Source organism: Cricetulus griseus, chromosome 2 (genome assembly GCF_003668045.3).
Source record: "Cricetulus griseus strain 17A/GY chromosome 2, alternate assembly CriGri-PICRH-1.0, whole genome shotgun sequence".
Lineage (NCBI taxonomy): Eukaryota > Metazoa > Chordata > Mammalia > Rodentia > Cricetidae > Cricetulus > Cricetulus griseus.
The window spans coordinates 153,015,506-153,038,371 of NC_048595.1; the positions used below are offsets into that span (position 1 = coordinate 153,015,506).

Consider the following 22,866-nt stretch of genomic DNA (forward strand, 5'->3'; position numbering starts at 1 on the left):
CAAGGACTGTGGTTCTGAACCATGGCTCATATAAATCACATGGGTTATCAGAAATTCTTAATTACATTTTTACTTTGCATTTTTTTTACAGTATGACATTCATTCATGGTATCATGTTGCTTGAGTTTTCTTTCTTCCAGGTCCCTCAACCCCTTTTCAGCCCCAAGTAAACACAGAAAGACTTATATTAATTATTAATCTGTTATCTGATGGCTAGGGCTTTTTATTGGCTAGTTCTGCCTTAATTATTAATCCTTATTTGTCACTCAGTTATCAGGTGACTGGTGTTCACAAGGCTCCAGTGCTGCAGCAGCCTGCATTGGATCTTAGACTTACTATAGATAGTGACTTTCTCTGGATATAACTCAAAACTGGCACTTATAAATGGTTTTTGCTAGCTAGTTTAAAACAGCTCATCTCAAAACAGTGTGTGATTAGTTTAAAATCTGCAGTACCAGATATAAATGACCGAAATAGTAATTCCATTCAAAAAGTATGTCCTAACATGTTCCAATTGTGGTTTCAGTGGGAGACTTTTCCAAAATTCACAGTAGATTTCCCATCCCATAATCATGCCTGACCCAGGCATCACAGACGGACTATAATGACTACTATTATGATTTCCAATAAGTATGATGCCAGTAGTACAGTATACTAATCTGGTATTCTGTATGGTGCCAAGAAAGTAGACTCCATTTGCAATCTAATTTATGTCAAACAATAAAAGAATTGATAAAGCACCAAAGCACAGGGCAGGATGTGTACTGATGTCTCTACCTAGTAAAAGTGGTCTGATTTGTTGATTACTGCAGAATGATTTTAAAAATACAAGAGGAAATTTATATAACTTGTGAAGTGAAATAAGGTCCTAATAGTTTGATTCTATCTCTTTTGTTATTTCTTTTGTTTTGTCTTGTGCCAGGCCAGAAGAGAGACAACTAGCATACCAGGGAAAGCATGAGAATATCTTATCCCACAGTTGTGAGAATAAGAAATGAAAGGTGAATTCTTCCTGAGAAAGGGCAGTTGTAATCCTTTCAGAAACATATGCAAACGTGCTTTAACACTAAGAAACACCAAGGAACATTAATAAAAGCCATCATCACAGATCTCATGGTAAAATAGAACAGTCACAGAGACATCAGAAATGGAAAAATAAAAAAATCAAAAGATGCTTGATTTTTTTTCAGATTTTTTATTTGAATTAGAAACAAGATTGTTTTACATGACAATCCCAGTTCCCTTCTCCCTCCTGTCCTCCCCTACCACCCCTCCCGTGACTAAAACCCTACCTATCACATATCCCTTCTGCTTCCCTTGGATGGTGAGGCCCTCCATAGGGTGTCATCAGAGTCTATCATATCCTTTGGGATAGGGCCTAGGCCCACCCCTGTGTGTCTTGGCTCAGGGAGTATCCCTCTATGTGGAATGGGCTCCCAAATTCCACACCTATGCTAGGATAAGTACTGAACTACTACAGGAGGTCCTGAGATTTCCAAGGTTTCCTCAATGAAATCCATATTCCTGAGGTCTGGATCAGAAAAGACACTTGATTAAAAATGAAATATTAAAACATATAGTAGAGTTTTTCTATTCTCTTTGAAGCTATTATATACCTTTGTGCAAGTTCTTGCAAAGCATACATTTCTGATTACACAGATTCTGAAGCATATATCTTTAAAGACATGTTGGAGGCAAATTTAAGCAGGGTATTAGAAAAGCTATTTATACCTATTTCTATTTCTTAATTCATCAAAGGTTAATTTCAGGGAGGATTGTGGTTATGCATTTTTCTTTTGAATATATTGTGTACTACTTAAAATTCTTGAATGTTCACATATTCCTAGGGATTATAATAAGATGTAGAACCTTTGCAGAGTTTGGACTGTTCACACTTAGGGAAAACATAGAAACATATTCCAGACTTATATACAGCTGTCCCTATGAGGCAGTGAATAATAAGTGGTTCTGATTACTTGTCCTTAGTTTACTCTTCAAAAACATATATACAACCATCAGTGTCTCCTCGTAGGTCTTTAAAGTAGTTAAAAAACAAGGCCCAAGGGGCAGTGAACTGAAGAATATCCCTTTACAAATAGCCTTCTCCTCAGCTTCTTGGAAATAAACTTATAACATGTATTAGTGAAATTATTTACATAGCTTTCAAGGGAAAATAGTTCACTATTTTATTTACTTTTCATGATAAAGTCAATGCTGTGGTCATTCAATAAACATACTGATGGATGAGCTTGGGCAATTTTACATTCTTAAAGGGAAACACAATCATTGGATCCTCAAAAGTACTGAGTCAGTACAGTGGTAAAGAAACAACAGTAAAGATCTATGATGGGATGAGAAGAAATTCTTTGGTTCCATTTGCTCCATTCCAACACAATCAACTTAAGTTTCTTCATCTATCCTTCCATTGCCATCTTAGAGTAGGGATTCCTGACCTCCTTTCTCCTTTCCCTTGTTGTTGAGAGCTTAGTGATTTTTGGCAATGGAGTGATAAGCCTCTCTAAATTTGGTAGTTCCCTTAAATTAACCTTTGAAGTGTCTGTTTTTAAAAGAAGTCCTATTTGTCAAATAATCATAAATATACCATCTTCAGTGCTAGTTCTGCATTCTCACTTTGATACATTATCTATCTTTGCATTTGGAGGTACTGGCATTCTTCACTGTCCAGTGTACATGATAGACACAACAATAAATGATATAACTATATCATTGGGAATACAAGAAAACATCTATTTTTAATCATGTTAATTATTGTACCTAGTGAGTTTGTAAGCATGAGTAATATCAATACCTACATGCACACTCAAAAGCCTGCCTTGTCATTTCAAGTTAAATATCTATCATTTGGTAATCAGAGAAATCCTAACTTAATAATCAATGTGTCCCTTGAATGATCCAGTTAGGAAAATTAACAGTAATATTTATCCAAAATTAAAAATATTTAAGTGATATCCATGATGTTGCTCAGTCTTAAGAGCAATATTTCCTCTCTGAAACTTCTAGGAGTTGGTCTATTTTCCAGACCCATTTAATCCTTGGCCTATTGATTGAAACTATTCATTCCATGGGGGAAATCCTTGTACACTTAGCAGTGCATCATTTCAGAACTTATGGTTGTATGAGTTGAGGATGACATCATGGATATTCAGCTATGAAATATTGACAGAGGTTATTAACTTACCTCATGTGACTCACAGTTTCCATCAGATAGTAACATTAAATTCAAATTCATAAACTAGGTGATAATGGCTCTCTAATCCTTCACCTACCTCCCCACTACTATTTCCTTCTCTCTAACTCATGAAATGACTTTATCATGGAAGTAGGTTGGATATAATTAGAAGTTATAATAATTTTAATTGATTATAGTTTAAAATGTTTTAGTATATAGTTTTCAAATTAGCAATGAGGGATTTGTAGTTTATGATTATTATGAAGTATAAAAATGAACATATTAGTCTTATTTTTCTTTTGGTTTTTTGAGACAGGGTTTCTCTGTGTAGCTTTGGAGCCTATCCCTATCCTGCACTCACTCTGGAGACCAGGCTGGGCTCGAACTCACAGATATCCGCCTGCCTCTGCCTCCCGAGTGCTGGGATTAAAGGCGTGTGCCACCAACACCCAGAGAGTCTTACTATATTATTAGTCCTTGAAAACACATGGGTAAAAACTTAGTCTCAATCTCTTTACATGTTCTCCAAAGAAGAACATGTGGCTGATTTAGTTTGGCTCACAAGGCCAACTCCAACTTATAGGTGAGCTTAGGAGAGACAGTACTTCATTATCCAGCTCATGTTTATGTCCACTGTGATGGAGAAAATAGAACTTCTTGATTGCCAACCTTCCTCCCCTTTACCATTCATTTCATCATCTTGTAAAAGTACTTATCAAAATAAATAATTAAAAGGATATTCACAACTAACACATGAAGTATAGTTACACAGTGGTTTGTCATAACTGAAGAAATATGTGACCAGTGAGTCTCATAACACATGTGGGACATTCTTGAGAAAAACAATATTCTAGGTTTAATTTGTTTTACTTTCTTGCTGTGTAAATTATATAGATCAAGACTTCTATACCCCAAAATAAGTAGAGATTACAAATTTTTAAGTTTAATATATAAGCCTCAGCTTGAATTATTTAAAGAATTAAGATAAGAGACTTATTTTTTCTAGAATGTACTTGAAGTATTATGTCCTTTGAAGAAAGTGGAAAATTATATGTTAATGTAGGTAGTGGAATTATTTAGACAACATTCATATTTTTGAGCCACTGATAGTGATTTGGAACAGGAGAACTGTATTTGAGGGTATTTAATTCACACTAGCTGTATTGTATGCACCTTTAAAAGAGAATCTATAGAATGAATTTGCATATTTTAGGAATCTTATTCATTGTAATACTGTAAATATCATTCCATACTTGAAGATATAGAGTACTTTTTAAAATCGATAGTTGAGAACTGTATTCCGATCTACAGGTTTTTTTTTTTTTTTTTTTTTTTTTTTTGGTTTTTCCAGACAGGGTTTCTCTGTGTAGCTTCCGGAGCCTATCCTGGCACTCACTTTAGAGACCAGGCTGGTCTCGAACTCACAGAGATCTGCCTGCCTCTGCCTCCCAAGTGCTGGGAATAGAGGCATTCACCACCATCACCCGGCCTGATCTACAGGTTTTTACATATTTTAATTTTTATTGCCTGCCTGTGAAATCACATGTGATATAACTATATCGTTGCTTGGCAATGAACATATTTAAGAATCACTGATCATAATCCATAGCCAATTGGTTCTTCCACTGCCATATGCAATAAAATTAAAAGTGAGAGTTTATTTTACATCAAATTTTCAAGGCTAATATTTGTAATTAAGTCATCCACTCAAAGATTTAGTAAGTTAATGATAGTATCATTTTTCAAAAGTATAATCAATTCTTTTTAAAAGATTGGTGGATATTTAAAAATTAAAATCAAGGGAACCAGCCATAGCTCCATTCTATTATTCCTTAGTGGTTACTGCAACTATTAGTTGTTACCAGATCAATTAGTAAAAACAAAAATAAAATGTTTGCTTGTCTTTATTATTTTTTCCATAATATTCTTCTTATATGTATGTCTGAGTTGCTGATCTGGAAACCCCATTCACATGTCCTTACATGTCTGCTGGCAACAAAAATCTTCCATATTAGTTATGTGAGAAAGCCTTTCTTTTATGTTACTTGTGATGGCTATTCTTATTTGTTAACTACATTTTGGTATTAACTAAAACCCAAACAGTATGTCACACTTATGAGAGATTTTTCTTTATTGGATCATTTGAGGACAGAAGACGCACCATAAATCTGGGTCATACCTTCTGGTGACAAGCTAAGTAAAGGACCCAGAGAGAGGAAACTTTTGCTCTTTGCCTGCTTGTCTTCATTCTCACTAACAAGTCCATTCCTTCAGTGACATTCAAGCCTTTTGGGGGATTCCAATATGTACCAAGGACCAGATGAGACATCTAGCCTTGTGGAATGAACAGCTACTGAATTCTTGGCTTTTCTGTTAGGAGAAAGCCATTGTTGGACTAGCTTAATTACAACCTGATAGTCACTCTAATAAATTCCACATATATATTTCATCCTGCAGTTCAGTTCCTCTAGACATTCTTGACTAATAAACTTATCAGGGATTGCTTCACTTATTTTAAAAAACTAAATTGATGCTGTTTTTCCCCACTTTCACTTTATACATTTTACTTCTGTCTTCTTATTTGTATGATTTCCTTACTACTTTGCCATAAAGTATTTTGGACATTTTTTTCTTCTTTTTCTCTTTTCAAAATTTTAATGTTCAAGTAGGAATGTACACATTCCCCAATTCAAAACTGGGATAGATATACCATAAATAAAGATTTAAACTAAGACAGAATGGGGACATTTTGTCAGACTTTGTAAGGTTCTGGTTCCAATGGGTTAGTTTTCTATTGGTGCCAAAATAATTCTAGGAAAATTTTGCCACTTTGAATAAAAGTTATCCCCTTACAGTTGTTGGTTGTTTTGGCTAGCTTTCCTGCCCAAATTTTCCAAAACCCGAAAAGAAGGTATGGCCCAACTGCACTCTTAAGGGAAAACTATAAGTACCTTTAACCCCAGCTCTTGGGAAGCAGAGAAAGGTGGATATCTGAGCGTTTGAGGCCATCCTTGTTTATGTAGTGAGTTCCAGGACAACTAGAGGTACACATAGTGATACTCTGTCTTAAAAAACAAAACAACAAACAAGCAAGAAAAATGTGTTTATGTTTTCCTTCCCCCTTGATGAGTTCTTGTTCACATCTGCTATGTACTCTGAGATGATAGTAGAACTCCTATAAGTAAGTCTTCCAAACTGTGGTGTCCTCTTACAACTGACCTCCTTAGTTAAGTCTCATGACTACCCTCATATTTTCTCCTGCAATTGATCAAAAAAGAATGGGAAGATAGCTTGCTTTTCCTCCAAATACTGGTCCCTTGGCTACCTTCCATTCTAGGAAAATAGGAGGTTTTATTCTTTTTTTGTTTTTTGCTTTGTTTTTTTCTTTTTGTATTCTTCTTTATTTCTATCTTTGGAGTCAGCAAATTGCCCTGTGTTGCAATTCTCCAAAATACCAGAGAAGAAGTTTTCATTTTCATTTTTCAGTTCATTTCTAGGGATGATCAGATACATCAGAGACTGGTTTTGCTTGTGCTTCATCTTGGCTGACTTCATTCACCTTTTCAATTTAAAGCATATATTTTAAGGTCCACTTACCAAGGGACTTAAACAATTATTTTCACACCATATAGTATAATATTGTGTGGTAGTGTTTCATTTTATTTCATTTTTATTGATACATTTGATCATTTATTTGTTTTAAATCACAGTGATAGATATGTTGACAGTTTCCTATGTTTTTAGTTACCATGAATGTTCATGCACCAGGATACTAGGATGTACACACACACACACACACACACACACACACACACACACACACACTCACACACACACACTCACACACACACACACATAAATCTAGGGCTGTATACATGTATATGTTATAGGGTATGTATAGTCTAGGGATGTATATATGTATATGTCATAGGGTATATATGATATATGATATATATATATATATATATATATATGTATGCTATAGGGTATATATATGAGAGTTTCTCTGTGTTACATTTTTACAAGTATAATTGTGTGGGATCAGAGTATAAAAAGTTTAACCATTGATGATTTCTCTTACAATGTACTTCTCTTAGATGTACTGAAATTTCAGAGAGAACACCTTTGCCTATGAGTTTCTTTGTATGAACACCAGGGCATCCTTTCTATTTTTAGTCTCTTGCCTTTGCAGTCCACTGCTGAAAAGAACAGGAAGCCAATAATCAACAGACTTCACATGAAGCTGAACTCAGGGATGAAGAGCAGGGTAAAGAAGGGCAGGAAGCTAATAGCACTAATAGGAAGAGCAAGTTAGAGAGAATGAACAGAGGAATTAGTGTACCAACAGTTGTGTCTGTCAACAATGTCTAGATGTGTACTTCCCTGGCATATATAACAAGAGATAAGATCATGTATAACTCATGAACCGCCATGCATGTTGCCAATATACTTCTGGGTGTGCAACTATACACTGAATCATGGCAATCCTTTAGAGAAAACTGACTCTCCTCAGAAGACATCAACTGTCCATTTTGTCTCAGAAGGAGGACAAAAAGCCAGGGAGTGATAGAAAAGTGTGAGTGGATTGGAAGGAGTTAGGAAAGAAGTTGGGAGTGAATTTGATTTAATTACAGTGTATGAAATTCTCAAAAATTAATAAAAGTATTTAAAAATGGTTCTGATGTTAAAGATTATTTTTAAAGTAGTTGAATGTCTTTTCATATTTTAAACTACTTCATAGTTTGACATACTGTTCCTATTTTCTTCCTGTCTGTTATTGTTTCTCTGTTTCTGTCTCTCTCTACAACTTATGAATATAATAATATTTACGTATTTATTAATAATTATGCAACATGTTATCATATAGCTAAAATATTGTGTTAACAACCATATGTAAATAATTGAGATTTATTTGTATATGTATGTATAAACTTTTATGTACATTTACCATTTCATGATATTAAATATTTTGACTTAGGCAATATGTAAAAGTTGTGTTTCTTTACTACATCATAAATCGTTGTGCATCCCTTAGAAAATGTCTTCTTATATACATTTTGATTTTAACTTCTTTTGAGTGAAATTTGACTATCTATTATTTCTAGATTGTACCTTTTCTGGCTTCTATGCAAAGGCTTTTCTTACCTAATATCCTTTTCATTGGATTAATATGTAAGCTGTACGTCACAAAGCTATATTTTATTGTTTTTTTCCCACTCAATCTGTTTGAAAAATAGAAGCAAAATATCACAAGCAAATCCTGTCCACTTTTCCTTTTAATTCATTTTTATTTATATAGTTTGAGCTTTTGTTACAAGAGATATAAAAGTCTTCTTTGCACTTTTGGAGGATTACCTTTTTATTTCTCTCCTTATTTACAGTACCCATTGAGCTTTAATTTCTGTAGCATTTCAATTTATATTAGTAACCAACTTAATTTTTATTTCAGAGTTCTCATTTAATATTTTTCCTTTTTTCCTGAATTTCCGTCTGGAAATTTTCATAAATTTTATGTTGTTATATTTGACATTCTTTGCCATTTTATGGATAAATTTAAATGACTTAGGCTTATTTAATTTACTGTTGTGTTTTCAAATATTTAAATTATGTTGTGAATTATATATTTACTGTTTTTTTATTTTTCTGCCTGTAGTTGATGGTTTTTCCTTTTTGTCCTATTGTATCCTAGAAGCATTATCTGCATGCATATGTTGATTAATTATAGAATTTATAGAAATATATAAAGAAGTGCAGTCATGTGTAATAGTCACACCAGTCCTGACTATATACCTATGAACTGTCCCTGTGCCATTTTCATAGTGTTTATTTAAGGTATAATTTTCAGAGCACATGACACAGAAACATGATGATATGCACTATTTAAATACATTTATCTGCATTATGCTAATTGTTAGAATCTTTATTAAACAAATTATATTGAAAGCTTTAGATGACTGTGATATTTGTTCTTTTGTTTTCAACTGGAAAATAATTCAGGTAGCAAGCAACTTGCTCTTTATATGTATATTTTGGTGGCTGCTAGTATAATTGCAGCATTGTGAGATTATTGCTACTATGTGATGCTATGCTATTTAATTTTCCAAAATGTCACCCATGTCCATACCAATTGTTCTCCATTCTCTGGTCCTCCAGCTTCTGGAAGTACTAATCCACTTCCTGTTTCTAGGGCTTTCTAACACAGCACAGAATACAAGTGGAGGGAGGGAAATGACATTTTATTATTCTAAACTAGGGGAGGAATTTTCTTTTCCATTAATGAATACATTAGCATCGGTTTATGTATATGCCCTTGATCAAATTCAAGTTGTCTTCTAAGATTTTGTGTCCTTTCCATCATGAAAGTGTATTAGATTGAGCAAAGTTCAGGGTATGACTTATCATTTTCATTCTATTAATTGGCTATGTTCCATTAATTCATCTTGTGTTGTTAAACTCTGAGTTAATTCCGCTTGTTAATGTGAATAATCAATATTGTGCATGGCTGCATTGTTTGCTTTTATTCGAAGGTCTGTTGATCTAGTTTTGTTTTGTTTTTATTTATTTTTTATTTTTACTTAAAAACAATCGTATTTTACTTACCAATCCCAGTTTCCTCTCCCTCCTGTCCTCCCATTCCCCCTAGCATCTCACATCCTACCCCCCCTCCATCCACTTCTCCGAGAGGGTGAGGCCTCCCATGGGGGATCATCAAAGTCTGTCACATCATTTGGACTAGGACTGAGGCCCTGTGTCTAGGCTGAGAGAGTATCCCTCCATAGGGAATAGTGGAGAGTCTACCTTAAATGTCCTTGCCCTATAATGAAATTGATGACTACTTTAAATGCCATCATAGTGCCTTCATCTAGTAGCTGATGGAAACAGAAGCAAGGATTCACAACTGAGCACTCAGCTGAACTCCTAGAATCCAGTTGCAGAGAGGAAGGAGTGATGAGCAAAGAGGTCAAGACCATGCTGGGGAAATCCACGGAAACACATGATCTGAGCAAGTGAGAGCTCAGGGACTCTAGACTGACAGCTAGGGAACCTGCATAAGACCAAACTTGATCCCCTGAATGTAGGAGTCAGTTGAGGGACTTGGACAGTGTATGGGACCACTGGCAGTAGAACCAATATTTATCCCTAGTGAATGAACTGGCTTTTAGGAGTTTTGCTTTCTTGGTCTGTCTTTCATATGAAGGGAAACATTTGACCTACAGTCATGAATTTCTCAATGTGTTCCCCTTTATGACTAAGTTGATCTCAGTAGTTATTATAAGACTATTTTGTTTTATTTATATGGATTCTTCATCCCTGTTAGCCATGTTTCTGTCTTTTTAGGAAACTGTCCATCCCATCTAGGTTTTGAAGATAGAAAATAATTACTTACAGTATATTTTATTCCTGAGAATCAACATCATTCCCTCTTTTTAATTCCTTACTTTAATGATCTAAGTTCTGTCTTCATAGCTTGCTAAAGTTTTGCCACTCTTGTTGTCTAATTCAGAGAGAAGGTTTTCAGTGATATTGAATTTATCAATTTTCTAATTTATATTTAATTTCTAAATTAATTTATATTGTTTCTTTCTGTTCACTTTGGCTTTAGTTTGCTCTTAATTTTATAGTTAAAGTGAGTGGTCAGTGTGGACTATTCTTGGGCTGAGCCTTTTTCCTTGCTTCATATGAACATTTCCTCTGTGTAGGTATAGCCTGAATCTAAAAAGTCTTCCAAGGGGTTTTGTATTGAAGAGTTGGTTTCACTTTGTGGAGCTAGAGGAAGGGCACAGTGAGGCCTACTTGGAGAGAGTGATCACTAGGGACATCTCTCTGAAAGGGAAACCGGGAAGCCTTAGCCCCTCTTCATCTCAGGCATTCCTGGTGAACTATAATAGCCTCCCCTGTGCCACAGTCACAATGTTCCTCTCCCCACATTTTCCAAAGCAAGAAGGTCCACTAGGATCCAAAACCTGTGTTTCTTCTGTGCAGCAGTGTACAACATTGCTTTAAAGCAAGTGTTTGGGATTTCTTTCCATTTGTCTTGCCTACAAGATGTGCTGGGATTGGTGCCTAGTCATCAGAGAGACTTCACCCAGATGCAGATACCCACTGCCAAACATTAAAAGGAACCTGGACATCCTATGGAAGAGAGGAAGGAAGGATCTTCGGAACCAGAGGGGTCAAGGAAACCCACAGAACAAACTACCTTGGGTTCATAGGGGCTCACAGAGACTGAACCAACAACCAGGCAGCTGGCATTCGATGGACCTAGGCCCTCTGCATATAAGTTACAATTGTGTAATATCTTCTTGTGAGGTTCCTAACAGTGAGATCAGAGGCTGTTTCTGACTCTGTTGTCTGATTTTGGGGGACCCATTCCTCCTACCATATTGCCTCAGACATTTCCTCCTATACGATTGTTTCGTCCAGCCTTAATAGAAAAGGAGGTGCTTAATCTCACTGCAATTTCATATACCTTGGCTAGCAGATATCCATGGGAGGTCCACTGCCCACTTTTCCTCTTCAGATATAGGTGGGCCTCCTTATTTAGCAGAGTACTTTTTAATTTGGGGGAATTTAGATATTTCCACAATTTCTCTTATCAGCATATAATTTGATTTCATTGTGATTTGAGAGTGTGCTTGATGCAGTTTTAAGTTTTTAGAAAAAGAAGCACGAGTGGCTGCAAGGTATGAAAACTAGACTGAAAGATTTTCCTTTGGTAACAAAAATAGTGAGATGCAATCTGTTAAAAATGTTGGAGATAAGTATTTGTCATCGGGTAATTCTTTCCAACTCTGATGGTTTATTTTGTTGATTTGATTGATTCAGAGGTTGAGGGTGCTCAAATATTTGAGCAAATTTTTTCAATTTATTTTCTCCTGCAGTGATATATATTTATGATTTATTAAAGGCTGTCTGAGGATTCAGAAAGCAAAGTCAGCCAGTCTCACACTCTAGAGATCAGGCAGTGGAGATACATACCTTTAATCCCAGCAGCCAAAATTTAGGAGGTTGTGGTATATACCTTTGATCCTAGGACTCAGGATTAAGAGGAAGTTGGATGGCTGTGAGTCGGAGGCCCCCCAGATCTACACAGATTGATCCAGTCCTAAAGAGAAACAGTTCATACAAAGATGATCTCAGCACCTGGGATCACATGCCTTTAATCCCAGCACTAGAGAGCTATGAAAGATAGGAGCAGGGTCTTCAGTAGTCAGTATCAGACATTTATTCTCCAGCCAGACTAAGGATAGGCAAACATTGAAGTCTCAGGATTCTCCAGCTAAGCTGAGGAGAGGCAACAGTCTGAGGTTTGTTGTGAGCTCATGGAGACAGGATCAACCCTTTCAGTCTGAGATAGAGTAAGATCTAGTGACCAGATGCTTTGCTTTTGTGATCTTCAGCTTGAAGCTTGAACTCCAATAGGTTTCGAACTGCCAGTTTTTAAATTATAGCAGGACTTAAATGAAATTTTGTTTAAATAGATCCAGGTAAAGTCAGAAGCAAAGAGGCAACACCCTTTACAAAGCTTCACCTCCTGCAGACTCCATTACCAGGAAGTCACACTTCAGCCAAATATGTAACACATGGGGCTCTGGGGCTCTCAAGATTCAGAGAACAAGTCCCATTTCTTGTCATTATGTTTATCAAGGTGGCATCCTTCTAACACTGACTTCTTAGAATGTAGAGCTTTGTCTTTCAGGTTTCTAGACCAGCTTGAATATTCTGTAGATACAAATGTCAACTACAAATAAAGAGAAAATGAAAAGATGGGATGTATTTTTAAAAGCAAATCATTCACCAACAAGCATTTAATATTAGAACTGAATCAAATCAGTATATTCTACAGGAGTATGAACCTGCAATATTCATCATGTCAGTATTCCACCACCTAAATGGGTAATTTCAAACAGGTTGCTCTACCTCGAAGCACCATGGGTAAAAGCTTTCGGTAAGCAGAGCCAATGGAAATGATTGTCTTTGATATTCCTGATTTTAAAGATAAGAGAGTACTTCAGTACAAACGACCCCAAATGCCTGAAAGAACATATTATTCTTTGTAAGAGCATCATTTTAAAGCAGGAAAAAAACAGCTCCAATCCTTTGAAAATGTGTGTGAAGCAGCCAGATAGCTGTTTCTTTGCCTCTGCCAACATATTTTCCTCCAAATGAGGTGTCCGCATGTTCAGCCAATCAAATAAACTGTCTGGCTGAACATCCCAAGGTGCTTTAAAATTCAGTAAATAGTACTAATCACTTCCATTTCAGTATTGATATTAAAGGCCCTATTCATGCCAAAAAAAGTGGAATGCAGCTGTTCTCTGCTTTCCTTTCAAATTTGTATGTGGGAGCTTGCTTGCATAATGAGAAATAGGCTGGTATTTTGTGTTCATCTGTATTGAAGAGGTTTAGTGCAGGTCTGCACAAAGACATCACGGTGAGAAGGGAACTTGCAAGAGTGCACTGCTTTGAGCTCTGCAGTAGGGCAGCATAGATAAGGGGAGGGAAGAGTGGAGGCTTCTTTTTTCTTCTGAGAACACCAAGAATTCAAATGTTCCATGATCATTTACTTGTTTGTTGCTATTAAAGCATCTTTGCAAACATCTCAAAAAATATTCTGGACATAACCCTAAGCTTTAAGTGTCCATGCATCCAAGACCTTCTAAGGTAGTCCAGCACATTTTGAAGGGGAATTCTGTATTTCCATTGATCCACTGATATGGCAGTAAGCAAGGGTCTATTATCATGAGATTTTATTTATAGGAAATGTCTTTAATATTTTCAAAAATATCTCATGATTTTTGTTCTGTATTTGTTTATCTTTATTGAGTCATGTAGTTTATTAGGAGTTGTAATTAAACACTCAAATTCTATTTATAGTTTGCATTTAATTTGCTACATATACTTGTCCTTTTGAGTTTTGGGTCAAAACAGCATGATTTTCCACAAATGTAACTATCTATCAAATTATGATTTTTCCTTAAATTTTGCTTAATTATAACTACAACTTGCACAATGAAACCATTTTAACTTGGTTTTACTGGAGCAATTAGAATTAGAACAACTCTAACAATTACAATTAGCAGGAGTGAAAATTATTTTAAAATTACTCTTACTTCTCTCACATTTTCTTGCCCTGGAGAGAGAAGAAAAGGATGACTTCCCAGTGTAATCTGTTAATTCTTTGTCCAGAAGACCAAGGCAATGTGTTCTTGGGATAGCTCTCCAGTTCTTAACACTGCAAATTTATAAAAATATAAAGAGGTAAAACCTCAGGTGCAGTTTCTCAGCACTGTGGAGCTGCCCTTAATGGGTGTGCTAGAGCCCTGTGCTGCCCCTTTCTCTCTTTGCTTTTGGCCATTAGATTAATGTTTTTTTTCCACTAAGCATCTTACACTATGATGCTCTGCCACAGTACAGGCTCAAAGGGATGGGCCAACCAACCAATTTGCCAAAATGTGCAAACCTGGTATCAAAACTAGACATCTCCTTTTTAAAACATAATTTTGTTATATTTACAGAAACCCAAAACAAATTCTAATCTTTTCCTTTATATTTGATGAAAACAATCATGAAAAATGTTTTTTTTCCATTTTTTATTTAAGTTAGAAACAAGATTGTTTTACATGTCAATCCCAGTTCCCTCTGCCTCCCTTCCTCCCTTGCACTCTCCCCCAACTAACACCCTACCTCTCTCATATCCTTTCTGCTCCCCAGGGAGGGTGAGGCCTTCCGTAGGGGGTCTTAGGAATCTGCCATATTCTTTGGGATAGGGCCTAGGCCCACCCCCCTTGAGTCTAGGCTCAAGGAGTATCCTCTATGTGGAATGGGCTCCGAAAGTCTATTCCTATTCTAGAGATAAGTACTGATCTACAAAAGGCCCCATAGATTTCCGAGGTCTCCTCACTGACACCCATGTTCATGGCTTCTGAATCAGTCCCATGATGGTTTCCCAGCTATGAGTCTGGGAACCAAGAGTTCTCCCTTGTTCAGGTCAGCTGTTTCTGTGGGTTTAACTAGCCTGGTCTGGACCCCTTTGTTCATCATTCCTCCTTCTCTGCAACTGGATTACAGTTCAGTTCAGTGTTTACCTGTGGGTGTCTGCTTCCACGTCCACCAAGTGCTGGGCGAAGGCTATAGGATGGCATATAAGTTAGTCATCAATCTCATTATCAGGGGAGGGCATTTAAGGTAACTTCTCCTCTCTTGTTTAGATTGTTAGTTGGTGTCATCACTGTAGATCTCCAGACATTTCCCTAGTGCCTGATTTCTCTTTAAACCTATTATGGCTCCCTGTATTATGGTATCTGTTACCTTGATCTCTTCTATTCTTCACCCAACTCAAACTTCCTGCTCCCTTATGTCCTCCTCACCCTTCCTTTTCTTCCCTTCTCATTCTTCTAGCTCCCTCTTCTTTCCCCTCATTCTCCCAATTTGCTCAGGAGATCTTGTCCCTTTTCCCTTCTTTAGGGGAACCATGTATGTCTCTCTTAGAGTCCTCTTGTTCTCTAGCTTCTCTGGTGGTGTGGATTGTGGGCTGGTAATCCTTTGCTCTATGTGTAAAATCCATATATGAGTGAGTACATACCATGTTTGTCGTTTTTGTGACTGGATTACCTCGCTCAGAATGGTTATTTCTAGTTCCATAAATGTTTTGATAGAAGTTTTAGATGATAATTTTGGTGAGTTGGGGAGGAAGTAGAATGTAAGCCACATTTCACATTTCCTGCAACTGGATGCCTGAGCCTCAACCATGTAATTTTTCTCTGGTTCTGTATTTCTTCATCTACTTACCCTGCCTTGCCTTGTAACTACTTCTCAGCCCCATATGGATACATGCTTTACTTGTTGCACAAGCTCCTACTCAAGCAGATTGCACAGTGTCTTTTTTATCTGTAAGTCTTAATTCTTCTGGTAGATTGACTCTTCTGTCTACTTTAAGACTGCAGCAAAGCAGTTAAACTTGTAACTGCCTAGCAAAATCACAGCCAGCTTCTAAATTCCGATAAGTTTCTCCTGGTGACATGCTGTCTGTCATCCTTTTCACTCACATTTTTCACTCCTTCATCAGTAAACCTGCTTACCATTTCACCTCCTGCAAGGACTGTCTTTTACTCAGACTCTCCCTGAAATGGACACTCTTGCTTTTCGTTCATTTTCTAAGTCAAAATGGATAAACTAACAGGTGAAAGATTTCATGACGGGTTTGAAAATAGAAATAAAATGTTATTCTGTAACACACACACACACACACACACACACACACACACACACACACACACACACACTACTTCCAGTTAAGCATATGATATTGTTTGTCCCTACTATTAATTTCCTAAACCAAACATCCATCAGCATTTTAGGATGCCATCATTCTGTGTAACCAAACCAAGGCTTTCTTCCCTACCCTAATATTTGTGATGCTAGAAGCAATACAACTTCCTACATTCTGGTTTATTGTATATCTTTCATTAAAATAATCAGTCATCTGGTCTGGACAGTACTTCTGTCACTAAAAAAATATATCAGGGTTTTCTGTATAAGAGAGTTGTCTATCCTGAGTTTTCATAGCCCAACTGCAAGTTATCTGAAATTAAATTTTGTTGTATTAATTATTTTTGATACTGGATATTGATTCTGGGGTCTTATTCACACTAAGTAAGTTCTCTACTACTAAGATGTATCTTCAGTTATTTTTTTATTAAAACAACTTTTTTGCAACAGTGTCTCATAATTTAGAGTTGACAGGCTTTGGCATTGCCATTCTCTTCCCTTAGACTCCCTAGAAGCTTGAATTACAGACATGGACCAATAGGATGATTGAGGTGAATTTCATGCTTTATAATATACAAATAAAACTGCTAGAGTTAAACGGTCAACATACCTAGCCTTTCTGTGTCATAGTGTAAGCTGTGAAAGCCAGAGGGCATCTGCTGTGAGACAGCGTCTACTAAGTAGAGGACTGGAAATGGGGAAAGGGAGGAATTTTTTTTTTTAAGGTTACAGGGAAGAACTGAGAGGTGAATATTATTAAGACACATTGTTTGACATTCTCTCTGGATTAATAAAGTATTTTACTTAGAAACACTAATTTGTTTTCTAGCTTTTTGGTTATTAGCAATATATTTAATTTTTTGCTTGCTTATTTCTTGTGTTTCGATTCCTAATGTGCTAATCCTGGGAAATTTTCCCTTTGTATTCTCAGTATGAATAAGAAGACTTGCTCTCTTTCATATAAAAACTTGGATGTGCAATTTCATGAACATGTGTGTGTTTCAATAAAACCTTAGTTCTTCTATGAATTTGATAACAATATATATACAGTTGATATTTGTTAGAGTCAGTGTCTACATACAAATGGATGTGGATATAGATTTTGTTCATCTACACACAATGTGTGACTTAAATTCGGGCTTGCAGGGCCTCGTGAAAGTTTTGCTGCACCTGAGAGCTGAAGCACACAAATGGAGGGAACCATCTGACTCCTGAACCTCCCTGGTTTGCCTTTCTTTCATCACCAAGCTCTCTGAAGTTAGATCCCTTACTAAGCAAACACAAGTCAAAGTTTTGCACTCTTTTCCACTTTCCTCTCCACCCTGAACATTGGTAAATGGGAACCTTTTAATCTTGGCCTATGTACATGTTGCCTTAGCTGAAAATTAAATTCCCCAAGTCTGAAAGGCTAGTTCCAAGTGGCATGAGTCCCACAACAGGACTAAAATCTTGGCTATAGAGAGGACACATTCACATGTAACTGTTCATAGAGTTCATTTCAATTTTGCTTCCTTGTACAGGTTGGCGGTTTCCAGGGAGCCATTATGTTATGCTTTTGAACTCTATCCAGAACACAGCAGAGCCCCTGTAGACATGAATATCCAAGGAAGTTTCTAATGATGTGTTATTGCAAACTGGAAATCTCTTGTCTTAAAACACAAACAATTTAGAGTAAATTGGCTTAAACATAGAGATTTATAGTGAGTCAGCTAAGTACCTCATACTCTAACATATGGACAAAATAATACAGTTCAATCTATAGATAGATAGATAGATAGATAGATAGATAGATAGATAGATAGATAGTATGGGTTATATAGTTTTACATGTATGTGTGTAAAACAATAATGACCCTAGGCTGACCAGATACATAGAGAAAGAACCTTGAAATACATGGAAAAAGTAAAATGGTACATCATCTTTATCTGATTTTCTTGTAAGATTTTAAATTATGTATAGTGATATATAACTTACACATATATGTACTATATATATATATATATATATATATATATATATATATGAATTATATATTTCATACAAGCTTTCCCTATGTGTAATGTAGTGATTCTGAGACTATTCTGATTCCTGAACAATGTAATGACTAATTTATGTTCCCTCCTGAAAACGTTTAACTAGAAAGATTAATAAATGGTTACTTTGCTTGCTAAATTAGTATGAGTACAGACTAGGGATGCAGTCTCACACTGGGAGAAGCTGTTCCACATGCAGACATGTGAAAGGTTGGAACATTCATTTCCCCACATGCTTTGAACAGCTTTCAAGGATATATTCAACATATATTACTTTTGTAGATGTTGACATTAAAATATCTAGTTCGGCAATTAAAACTTCATATAACTGGAACTTTGGTTTGGTGTTTGCATTCTTCTGAACATCATAAATCCCTCTGCACACTGTCTTTGATCTATAAAATGACAGACATTCTAGGTACTGCACAGTAAAAGTGGGACACTTTAGAAGAATTGTAATCTTCCAAATGTCTCTCTTTGTTAAAGCTCTATAAATGTTGAAGAAAAAGCAAATGTTTTAGAAGGTCTTTGTGAGGGCTGCTGAGCATCTATATGTTCTTCATGTCTTAGCTCTGAAAGAAGGGAGAAATCAATGATATACAAAAATAACTTGAAAAGGGTTCAAGAGAAAATTGACTTAAATTTAACATTTTCCAACTTCTCCTAAAGAAAATCAACTCTGCCTGTTTTTTGCTCTCTCTCTCTCTCTCTCTCTCTCTCTCTCTCTCTCTCTCTCTCTCTGTCTCTCTCTCTCTTTCTTGACTCTCTCTGTGTGTATGTGAGAAAAAATGAGGCAGAACAAATGCATTTTGATCATAATTTTACACATTAAAAATAAATTTTAACTGTGTTTAAATCCTGACAAATAACCCTGAATCTCAAGTTCATACCTCTATAGATGCACAGAATATTTTTGTGAAGGATACCATCTGAGCTGTTGGTATCATACAATGATCTCACTGGATATTTTCAAGTCATGGAACATTATTACTTCCTCAAAATTAAAAGTCATTTCAGTGACTAAACATTAGATGTCATTTGCTACCATTAGCATGTATCATGATAAATATCACATGGCTTCAGAAATATGATGTATTGTTCTTGTTGGGAAGAAAGCCGACCATTACTGAACAAAGGGAAAGCAGACATTTTGTGAAATTTTTCTTTTATGGAGTAACAGGAGATGGAAATATCTTTTAAAATTAAATAATGCTTTATGCAGCATTAATAGCATGGGACAGAAAATACATGATTAGATCTAAAGCAAAGATAAGAGAGATAGTAATGAGGGAGAGGTAGAAGGATGAAGGCAGAGTATTGTTCCACACATGAAGTGGTTAAGTGTCCATCCCAGGCTTACCATCATCCTGGGAAATGGTATATGCCATAGGTAAAAATTTCACCTGCTCCCAGGATGCTAATAGGTTTGTAAGGACCAATATGCAAACTGGAGTGCATACAATGAGATCAAATGCTTCAGTGAGATCTTGCAATGCTGTGGAAGCAAAGGGAAAGAACAAGGTAGTTGTCAACTAGCTCAGCATAAAGTGAGAGAAGAGGATTCTGGCAAGGCATACTTGCTCCTTCCTATTTTTCTCTTCTATTATTTTTCTTTCTAGCTATTTCTATAGCAAGTAAAGAAAAGGAACCTGAGAGAACCTCACACTCTGAGTTACAGGCTAATTCTATTAACACATAAATAAGAAAATTCTCATATCTGATTCCTCTCAAGGGGAAATGTTTTTTATTTACTTAGCTTCCCTTGAGTAATCCTAGAAAAAGAGTAAGAACATCCTTCAAAAATAAGGTACATTATTGGTTAGAAGAAATATACCTGTCGTTAAAGGCACGAAGTAATTCTTTGAACTTCTTTTGTGTCAGGTTGCATTTAAGGCACTGGATATATGATGCCTCAATTAAACATTGTAGTAAAAACATCAGAACATCACAGTTTGACAAAGGCCTCTTCTGTTAGTTCATGTAGAACACATATCCTTCCCTGTATGTCTGGGCAGATGATGGGGACATTTGGAAGCATGGGTTCTAAATGAGTATACAGGGTAAGAAAGGCATCAGTGTCCATTGTTGGGGCTATCAAGCATTAACTGCTCCCATATAGCTCAAGTGTTATGTCTTGAATTCTAAGGGGATTTGGTTTCACAGAAGTTCTAACCCAGAGATCAATCATATATTCTCATTTTGAACTCTCTTAGCTTGGAGACAAGCTGTATACAAATCTTGAAAAATGGTGTTTCATTGTCCTTTCTCTTTGTCATCATCTATATTGGGTACAAGCTCATACAATAGCAATGGTACACTAGTTCTACTGCAGAATCAAACACTAGTTTGTCCTGTTATTGACAAGTTTGTAGAGCATGGGACTTGTAATCCCAGGGTCATGGGTTCAAGCCCTATGTTGGGCACCAATATGTAACAGGAAAAAAAAAGACCCAGAGATTGATATTGGGGTTCAAATTTCAAGCTGAATATCAGAAAATCAAAGCAGCTGGCCACTACCTTCTTACCTCTACCTCATGTTGAATGTACTGATCTCCACAAGCTGTCACCAAACTTCAGACTATAACCTCTCCTCCTTATGGCTGGAGAATGAATACCTCCAACTGAATCTTTGCCACTGTCTTATTACTTCTCTAGTGCTGGTATTAAAGGTGTGAGCTCTGTTACTGTTTTAGACTGATTCAATCTCATGTACCTCTGGGTGGCCTTGAACTCAGATAGATCCAGCTACCTGAGTCCCAGGATTAAAGGTGTGTACCACCACTTCCTACCTTCTTCCTGCTGAGATTAAAGATATGTGCCTGGCTTCTATGGCTTGTGGCTGACTTTGTTTCTGAATCCTCAGGCAAGCTTTAATAAATCATATATAGTATATTACCACAATATCACCTGCTCAGGGTGATGTATTTTCATTTTATAACAAAAACGTATTCTGTATAAGTAAGTTGATATGGTGTGAAGGGCATTTTATTTAATTTGGTAAAGATCTTTTATTATGTTTCCTTATGTCATTTTCATAATACCTAGTTCTAGTTGATCCTGTCCCACCCTACTCTCTTCCGTCTCTCTGAGGCCCCTCCCTGTTTGTATTCTTCCACCTACTCCATTCATTTCCCACTCTCATATCACTTGTACTCAATTATCTTCCTCACTTTCTTCCCTTTAAGCTTCTTTTCCTCCTTTCATGGATCCCTCCTAGTTTTCTGGCTACTAGCCACACTATAGTCCACATAAAATGTAGGATCCGTATAGAGGGGAGAATGCATAGTATAGTCTTTCTGAACTTGGGTTACATAATTTCACAAGATATTTTCCATGTCCAACCATTTTCTGGCAGATTTCATAATTTTACATTTCTTAATGGCCAAATAATACTTGATTATATATATATATATATATATATATATATATATATATATATATCACATGTTTTAGACACTCAGCTGTTGAAGAACATCAAGAATGATTCTGTATTCTTCCTGTTATGAATAGAAATGTTATATACATGTGTATTTGAATATCTCAGTGGTAGGATATAGAAATGCCAGGAGGGTATATCTGAATATTATGATAATTCTGTTTTTTAGTTTTTTGAAAACCTCTACACCAATTTTCATAATGGCTTTACCAGTTAACACACCCACCAACAAAACTACTCATAAATAGTGGGGCCAATTAACTGTCCTTTCACCAACTAAATTCTACCTAATCATTTTAGCATTTGTCTGTAATCTACCCTAAACCTGTTTGCAAAATATAACTTCTTACTCCTGCCATTCATTCTCTATTTATTTGCGATTCTTCAGTGTGAAAGTGATTTATTACCTCTCCAAATATCAAAATACATGTCTAATGAATATTACTAGAAACACATGGATCCATTTTTATTTAATAGATTCCATTTATCACTGTCATTATCATTTTGATGCTTATATTCCTCCAAATTTGGCCCGGAGATCTCCAGCAACCATCTTCCAAGTCCTTATAAGATAGCACTATTAATTCTTCACTATTTTCTACCTGATTTCCTTTTATTTTCTCTAACTAATTCCAGAATCAGTTGTTTCTCTAAGGAAACTTCACCCATTACTTGTGAGTTTTGCATTTATTTCCTAATAACATTATCATTGCCATTTGAGAGTAAATCTCACATGGTTATTTTTCAACCTTTGTTGATATTTTACACAGAATTAAAAATATATTTGTTTTTATTTATGTATATGAATGTTTGTCTGAATATATATATATATATAATATATATGTGTGTGTGTGTGTGTGTGTGTGTGTGTGTGTGTGTGTGTGTGTATCACATGTGCTTGATGCCTATGGAAATCAAAAGAGAGCACTGGATCT

At 36.0% G+C, this 22,866-nt stretch overlaps 1 long non-coding RNA gene across 1 annotated transcript; it reads right to left on the bottom strand.

Moving 5' to 3' along the window:
* Positions 1-12,490: 12,490 nt before the first annotated feature.
* On the bottom strand, positions 12,491-15,324 carry LOC118237862. The gene is made up of 3 exons (XR_004768309.1): positions 15,280-15,324; positions 14,305-14,426; positions 12,491-12,932 (listed from the first exon to the last, which is right to left on the bottom strand). It is a non-coding gene; the product is annotated as an uncharacterized LOC118237862 (long non-coding RNA).
* Between the last annotated feature and the right edge of the window lie 7,542 nt (positions 15,325-22,866).